This window comes from Octopus sinensis, linkage group LG4, assembly GCF_006345805.1.
Source record: "Octopus sinensis linkage group LG4, ASM634580v1, whole genome shotgun sequence".
Taxonomy (NCBI): Eukaryota; Metazoa; Mollusca; class Cephalopoda; order Octopoda; family Octopodidae; genus Octopus; species Octopus sinensis.
The window spans coordinates 1,553,354-1,561,331 of record NC_043000.1 but is presented as its reverse complement, the minus strand read 5'-3'; the positions used below and the strand labels follow the sequence as shown (position 1 = coordinate 1,561,331).

The following is a 7,978-nucleotide window of genomic DNA, read 5'->3' as shown; positions in this document are numbered from 1 at the left end:
GAGTCCCGGGGTCGAGTTGCTCGATTAAAGGCGGTGCTCCAGCATGGCCGCAGTCAAATGACTGAAACAAGTAAAAGAGTAAAAGAGTAAAGAGTATAGTTGGAACGGCTTTGGTTTGCTTGACGTCACCATGAACGTCCTTCTGTACACAGTTGTTCAACCAGCAACGGAACACTTACGTTGTCCCCCGACCAGCCAGAAATAGCAGCCAAGTCATCCGCAAATCACACCCTGCACCCTACCGTTGTAAAAAGAAGGCAGATTAAATAATGGGGACCTGGTTCCCCCCTGCGACTCATCCATATAAACACGTGATAGTCGTGGCTGAAATGCCTTTGATCAGACGTCTGCTGAGATAGGGTTGACCTGAGTGTTGCTACAGATCAGATGAGTAAAGATTAGGTAAAGTGCTTAATACAGGATTTCGCGATGATGATGGTGGTAGTGGGGGTACATTAGTCGAGGTGGTTACCTCAGTTGGCCATGGTTAGTTGTAGAACACAGCTTGTTAGTTCAGATAAACACTAGTTGCACTAACCCTTTCTACTATAGGCACAAGGCTCGAAATTTGGTGGGAGTTGACTTGTCGATTACATCGCCCCCATTGTGCAACTGGTATTCATTTCCCCGACCTCGAAAAGATGAAAAGCAAAGTTGACCTGAGCGGAATTCGAACTCGGAATGTAAAGACGGCTAAACGTCGTTTAGCATTTCGGCCGAGGTGCTAACGATTCTTATTTCTTTACTGCCCACAAGGGACTAAACATAGAGGGGACAGACAAGGACTGACAAAGGAATTAAGACGATTACATCAACCCCAGTGTATAATTGGTACTTAATTTATCAACCCCGAAAGGATGAAAGGCAAAGTCGACCTCGGCGGAATTTGAACTCACAACGTAACAGCAGACAAAGTACCTATTTCTTTACTACCCACAAGGGGCTAATCATAGAGGGGACAGACAAGGACTGACAAAGGAATTAAGACGATTACATCGACCCCAGTGTGTAATTGGTACTTAATTTATCGACCCCGAAAAGATGAAAGGCAAAGTCGACCTCGGTGGAATTTGAACTCAGAACGTAACGGCAGGCGAAATACTGCTAAGAATTTCGCCCGACGTGCTAACGATTCTGCCAGCTTTCCACCTTAACAGTAGCTGTAGCAATCCTTTCTACTATAGGCACAAGACCTGAAATTTTCGGGGAAGAGGTCAGTCAATTACATCGACCCCAGTACTCAACTGGTACGTATTTTATCGACCTCAAAAATATGAAAAGCAAAGTCGACTTCAGCGGAATTTGAATTCAGAGCATAAAGACGAACGAAATGCCACTAAGCATTTTGTCCGACATGCTAACGATTCCGCCAGCTCACCGCCTTAAGAGAAGCTGTAATAATGGTTCCAAGTTTTGGCACAAGGCTAGGAATTTCGGAGGAGCAGGTAAGTCGATTATATCGATCCCAAGACTCGACTGGTACTTAATTTATCTATAAGGAAAAGAAGACATGTAAAACCAACCTCGGCGGAATTTGAACTCACAACGTAACGGCAGACGAAATACCTATTTCTTTACTACCCACATGGGGCTAAACACAGAGAGGACAAACAAGGACAGACAAACGGATTAAGTCGATTATATCGACCCCAGTGCCTAACCTGTACTTATTTAATCGGCCCCGAAAGGATGAAAGGCAAAGTCGACCTCGGCGGAATTTGAACTCAGAACGCAAAGACAGATGAAATACTGCTAAGCATTTCGCCCGGCGTGCTAACGATTCTGCCAGCTCGCTGCCTTCAAAGAAGTTCTAATAATCTTTTTCTACTGTAGGCACAAGGCTTGAAATTTTGGGTAGTTATTTCATCGACTCCGAAAGGATGAAAGGCAAAGTCGACCTCGGCGGGATTTGAACTCAGAAAGTAGCGACGGGTGAAATACCACTAAGCCTTTCGTCCAGCGCGCTAACGATTCTGCTAGCTCGCCCCATACAAAAATGATTATAATAATTTGTGTGAAGATTTTCCCTGTGGAACCTAGCTTTGGTGGACTTGACAGACAGCAGTTAAGTGTCCTTTCGCGGACAGAGTGTGGAGAACTACAACCACACAATGATACTTATATACAGCAACGTAGGTTAACTGAACTATTGGCAGTTGTCTTAGTCATGGACAAAGTACAGTAAACTGTAACCGTGTTGTGGTATTTACAGCTAGTTGGACTGGAATGCCAACAATGCAGTGTCTTAGACATGGACATAGTACAGTTTAACTACAACTACATTGTGGTATCTTCTTATAACAGGCAGCGAGCTGGCAGAAACGTTAGCACGCCGGGCGAAATGCTTAGCGGTATTTCGTCTGCGTTACGTTGTGAGTTCAAATTCCGCCGAGGTCGACTTTGCCTTTCATTCTTTCGGGGTCGATAAATTAAGTACCAGTTACGCACTGGGGTCGATGTAATCGACTTAATACCTATGTCTGTCCTTGTTTGTCCCCTCTGTGTTTAGCCCCTTGTGGGTAATAAAGAAATAGGTATCTTCTTATAACTAGGGAGACTAAGGCTGTTGACAGTTGAATATCTTGGACATGGACACGGTACATTGTGGTATTCACTTACAATTAGTTAGACTGCACTACAATTAGTTAGACAGTTAAGTGTTTTGTTTGGAATCCAGTGAAAGTGAACAATATCAAACTGTGATACCTATTATAAATAGGTTGGCTGGACTGTTGACAATCGAGTATCGTGGACACTTACAGAATAAAAATGAACACAGGCGTGGGTGTATTGTGCGGGATAATCAACTCCTTCCCTGAGGATATATTTAAATTTCTGCTAAAGTGTCCCGACTTGGCACCGTCAAGGCGCTTGAATGAGGTAGTGTGCGATTTCTTTGTTACCCACAAGGGGCCAACATAGAAGGGGACAGTACAACATGATTGGGGTCATGTTAAAACTATGATATAAACATTAAATGATAGTCCGTAATGGGTTGTCTCTCTCTAGCACTCCGTCGGCTACGACGACGAGGGTTCCGGTTGATCCGATCAACGGAACAGCCTGCTCGTGAAATTAACGTGTAAGTGGCTGAGCACTCCACAGACACGTGTACCCTTAACGTAGTTCTCGGGGATATTCAGCGTGACACAGAGAGTGACAAGGCCGGCCCTTTGAAATACAGGTACAACAGAAACAGGAAGTAAGAGTGAGAGAAAGTTGTGGTGAAAGAGTACAGCAGGGATCACGACCATCCCCTGCCGGAGCCTCGTGGAGCTTTTTTAGGTGTTTTCGTTCAATAAACACTCACAACGCCCGGTCGGTCTGGGAATCGAAACCGCGATCCTATGACCGCGAGTCCGCTACCCTAACCACTGGGCCATTGCGCCTCCACGATAGGTTGTCTAACTATCTACGCATCCACAGACCATTGTACTCTCCTCCCACTTCGTTTCCTCACCCCGTGCCACTCACTGTGTAACGTGTCATGTAATTTAGAAGTAAACAATTAGTTCCATCCTGTTTCAGACGTGAAAAAAAGTCGTTCATTCATTTAATGAAAGAAAGGAAGAGCTAAATTATGGGTGGTTGTGGTGGCGGTGAGGGAGGGGGATGGGGCAGGGGATGGATGGATGGATGGATGGATGGGGGGGTAGGAGGATTGTGAGTGGAGGGGAAGGGTTCGTTGGGGAGTAAGAGGAAGAAAAAAAAAGCAACCACCACACCACCGCCACCACTACCGTCATTACTACTACTACTACTACAACTACTACTGCCACCACCACCACTACTACTACTACTACAACCACCACCACCACCACCACCACCACCACTTCTACTACTACTACTACTACTACTACTACAACCACCACCACCACCACACCACCACCACCACTACTACTACTAACTACTACTACTACTACTACTACAACTACTACTACTACAACTACTACTACTACTACTACAACAACCACCACCACCACTACCACCACCACCACCACTACCACCACCACCACCACTACTACCACTACTACTACTACTACTACTACTACTACTACTACTACTACTACTGCCACCCCCCCCACCAAATCTTCCTCCGCCGCCACCACCACCACCACTACAACTACTGCTGCTGCTGCTTGTACGAATATTCTTGATGTCTGTCTGTCTGGAGGAAGCTGCCGTTTACCATTGCATGTCATTAACGGTGCAAAGTAATGGCCAAGAGTAAAGCGTTCACATCCTGTGTGGAGTTGGTGAGAGTTTGACAGTTTAATGTCACTCTGTAAACAGGCAACGTAGTGGTGGTGGTGGTGGAAAATGGGGGCGGGGTTGGGGGCGCGGGGTGCTAAGGACAGTTGTCCGGAGCTGGTTGACTTAACCGACTTTTGAAATTGTAAACTGTTTCATGGCCCATCAACTGCTGTCTCCGGACCCACTCTCGTTTCTCCTCCAGCAATTTACAGGGAACTGACACCGCTCAGGAGGAGGAGGATGAGAGAAGAGAGAGAGAGAGAGAGAGAGAGAGAGAGAGAAGTGAGAGAGAGGTGAGAGAGAGAGAGAGAGGGAGTGAGAGAGAAGTGAGAGAGAGAGAGAGAAGTGAGAGGTGAGAGAGAGAAGTGAGAGAGAGAGAGAGAAGAGAGAGAGAGAGAAGTGAGAGAGAGAGAGAGAGAGAGAGAAGTGAGAGAGAGAGAGAAGTGAAAGAGAGAGAGAGAAGTGAGAGAGAGAGAGAGAGAGAACCGACGTTTAACTAAGGTGGAGTCAGGGGTGGGGTAATGTCCTGTTCTAGTTGTGTGGTGGAACTATTTGGATTGTCATTGCTTTGGTAGATATTTAGCCACAGGGCAACTGTCATTGAGCAAAACTAAGATCGTAGGCGTTCTAAGTTTTGTCCGATATTTTCGTATTACTCCTTTACTTGTTTCAGTCATTTCACTGTGGCCATGCTGGAGCACCGCTCGACTAAAGAGTCGAGCAAATCGATCCCAGGACTTATTCTTTGTTAGCCTAGCACTTACTTATTCTATCGGTCGCTTTTGCCGAACCGCTAAGTGACGGGGACGTAAACACACCAGCGTCGGTATATTTACGAGTAGAACATGGGCCGTAAGAAGTTTGCTTCGCAACCACATAGCTCCAGGTTCAGTCCCACTGCATGACACTGTTGGTAAGTGTCAGCCTTGGGCTGACCAAAACTTTGTTAACGGATTTGATAGAAGGAAACTGAAAGAAGCCTGTCGAATACGTCATCATTCATCATCATTGTTCGACCGTGGTCGAGACAATGGAATTTACTATGTTACGCCAGACTTCACGGTCCATCATAGCATGGTCCATCATAGCACGGTCCATCATAGCATAGTCGAATACATACATATATGTGTGTGTGTATGTGTGTATATATATATATATATACACTTATTGTTATATTTTGGGACGGTCATTTTTTTTGCCAAATGAACACATGTAATATATATTCGTTCTTCACTTTAGCTTTATTATTATTCTTATTTTAGTTTCCTTTGATGAAATCTTTCGTTGCACCTCCTGTGACCTCTTCAGTGACAATCCATACCATGTGTCTCATCCTGTTCTGTTTATTCCATTCTTATATATATATAGACTTGGTCATTCATTTGCTCATCTCCACATAACAGTGTAAACAACGTTGAGTAACAGAACCTGAAGATTGGCTAAGCTGGTTTTGTGTATGTTACAACATATATAACAAACATCATTTTGCTATGAAACAATTGTAGTCTGTGTTTTGCCTGTTCCAGTCCTTATATTTTTTGATACATATGTGTGTGTGTATGTCAGTGTATGTGTGTGTGTGAGTTTGTCCCCCTCCACTGCTTAACAAGCAATAAAATAAGTACCAGGCTTAAAGGAATAAGTATTGGGGTTGATGCATTTGACCAAAAATTCTTCAATGCTGTCCGAAGTTTAATAACTAAAACAAGTAAAAGATTTTTAAAATATCCCTCCCTCCACTCATTTTTTTATCTGAAATGGTAAGGTATAATGGAATTTGATTATTACTAGCAGGTCAAGTAATCAGCTAGATAATGGTGCATTGGTATGAAAAGTTTGTGGTATGTGTGTGTGTGTGGTGTGTGTGTGTGTGTGTGTGTGTGTGTGTGCGCATGCGCGCGCGTGTGTGTGTGTGTATGTGCGCATGCGCGCGTGTGTGTGTGTATGTGTGTGTATGTGTGTGTGAGTGTCATTCAGCATTATTTTTTTTATTGTTGTTGCTTACCTGCAAGTCATAGGTGACTTGCAAATTTAGGATCAAAGGCGTTCCAACCATGACCAACCAGAATTTTATTTAAGTGTAGTGTATCTAGAACTACATTATCTTAGACTCACTAGTCTCCTCTCTCTTAAAGCTGTAGTGTATGATTTGAGGAAGATTTAGGTGCTATGTCTAATAGGCCAAGCAACAACATTGAGTCTTTCTGTGGTTCATTGAGTGTGGTCAGAGTGGGAAGTGAAACTTAGGGTTAGTTGCAAATGTGGTTGGTTGAGTTTGGTACCCTAGAACTGTTGTCCTCAACAGGGGTCCATGTAAGATTTTGTTGTTAAAATTTATCTACAAGAAATTGATTTTATTTCTATTTTATTTGACTGGAGCTCTGCCTTTAGTCAAGCAAATTGACCCCAAGAATTATTCTTTGTAAGTCTAGTACTTGTTCTATCAGTCTTTTGCCGAACCGCTAAGTTACAGGGATGTAAACACACCAGCATCGGTTGTCAAGCGATTTTGGGGAGACAAACACAGACACACAAACATATGCACACACACATACGTACATATATATATATATATACATATATACGACGGGCTTCTTTCAGTTTCCGTCTACCAAATCCACTCACAAGGATTTGGTCGGCCCAAGGCTATAGTAGAAGACATTTGTCCAAGGTGCCACGCAGTGGGACTGAACCCAGAACCATGTGGTTGGTAAGCAAGCTACTTACCACACAGCCACTCCAACGCCTGTTAAAATTTATGTACAAGAAATTGATTTTATTTCTACAGTGCACAAAATACTTTAACAATTTTTTTTATAATTCAGTTCTTGATAATATTCAATTATAAAAATACAACAGGATTCTTTTTAAACATTGAATGGCTATGAGGTTCCAGTAGAATAGAATAAGAATCAAAGGATCCTTAAGTAAAAAAAAAAAAGCGGTTGCGGATCACTATCATCATCATCATCGTTTAACGTCCGTTTTCCGCGCTAGCACGGGTTGGACGTTTCGACTGGGGTCTGGGGAGCCAGGGGCTGCTCCAGGCTCCAGTCTGATCTGGCAGTGTTTCTACAGCTGGATGCCCTTCCTAACGCCAACCACTCCGCGAGTGTAGTGGGTGCTTTTTACGTGCCACCTGCACAGGTGCCAGAGGGGGTCTGGCATCAGCCACGTTCGGATGGTGCTTTTTATGTGCTACCGGCACAGAAGCCAGTCGAGGCGGGGCTGGCATCGGCCACAATCTTATGACCATCGGCCACAATCTTATGACCATCGGCCACAATCTTATGACCATCGGCCACAATCTTATGACCATCGGCCACAATCTTATGACCATCGGCCACAATCTTATGACCATCGGCCACAATCTTATGACCATCGGCCACAATCTTATGACCATCGGCCACAATCTTATGACCATCGGCCACAATCTTATGACCATCGGCCACAATCTTATGACCATCGGCCACAATCTTATGACCATCGGCCACAATCTTATGACCATCGGCCACAATCTTATGACCATCGGCCACAATCTTATGACCACTATCCTAGAAGGTATAACGTCACACTTGAGATGGTGCACTATCTGGTTGTGCTGTACAGCCATTAGTAATATAAACATGGTGGGGAGGCTGTTGGTGGTAGGGACAGCTGAGGTAAATTATGGTTGTGTGTCAATAGAGGTGCTTGGCTTAGTGGTTATGATGTTGGACTCAAT

General features: G+C 44.2%; 1 long non-coding RNA gene across 1 annotated transcript in view; it reads left to right on the top strand.

Annotated features, from left to right (window-relative positions):
* Positions 1-430: 430 nt before the first annotated feature.
* Positions 431-7,978, top strand: part of LOC118762845 — a 64,184-nt gene continuing 56,636 nt past the window's right edge. Inside the window, exons 1-2 of the long non-coding RNA XR_004998589.1 lie at positions 431-441; positions 2,435-2,439. This is a non-coding gene — a long non-coding RNA (uncharacterized LOC118762845). The remainder of the gene's footprint in view (positions 442-2,434; positions 2,440-7,978) is intronic.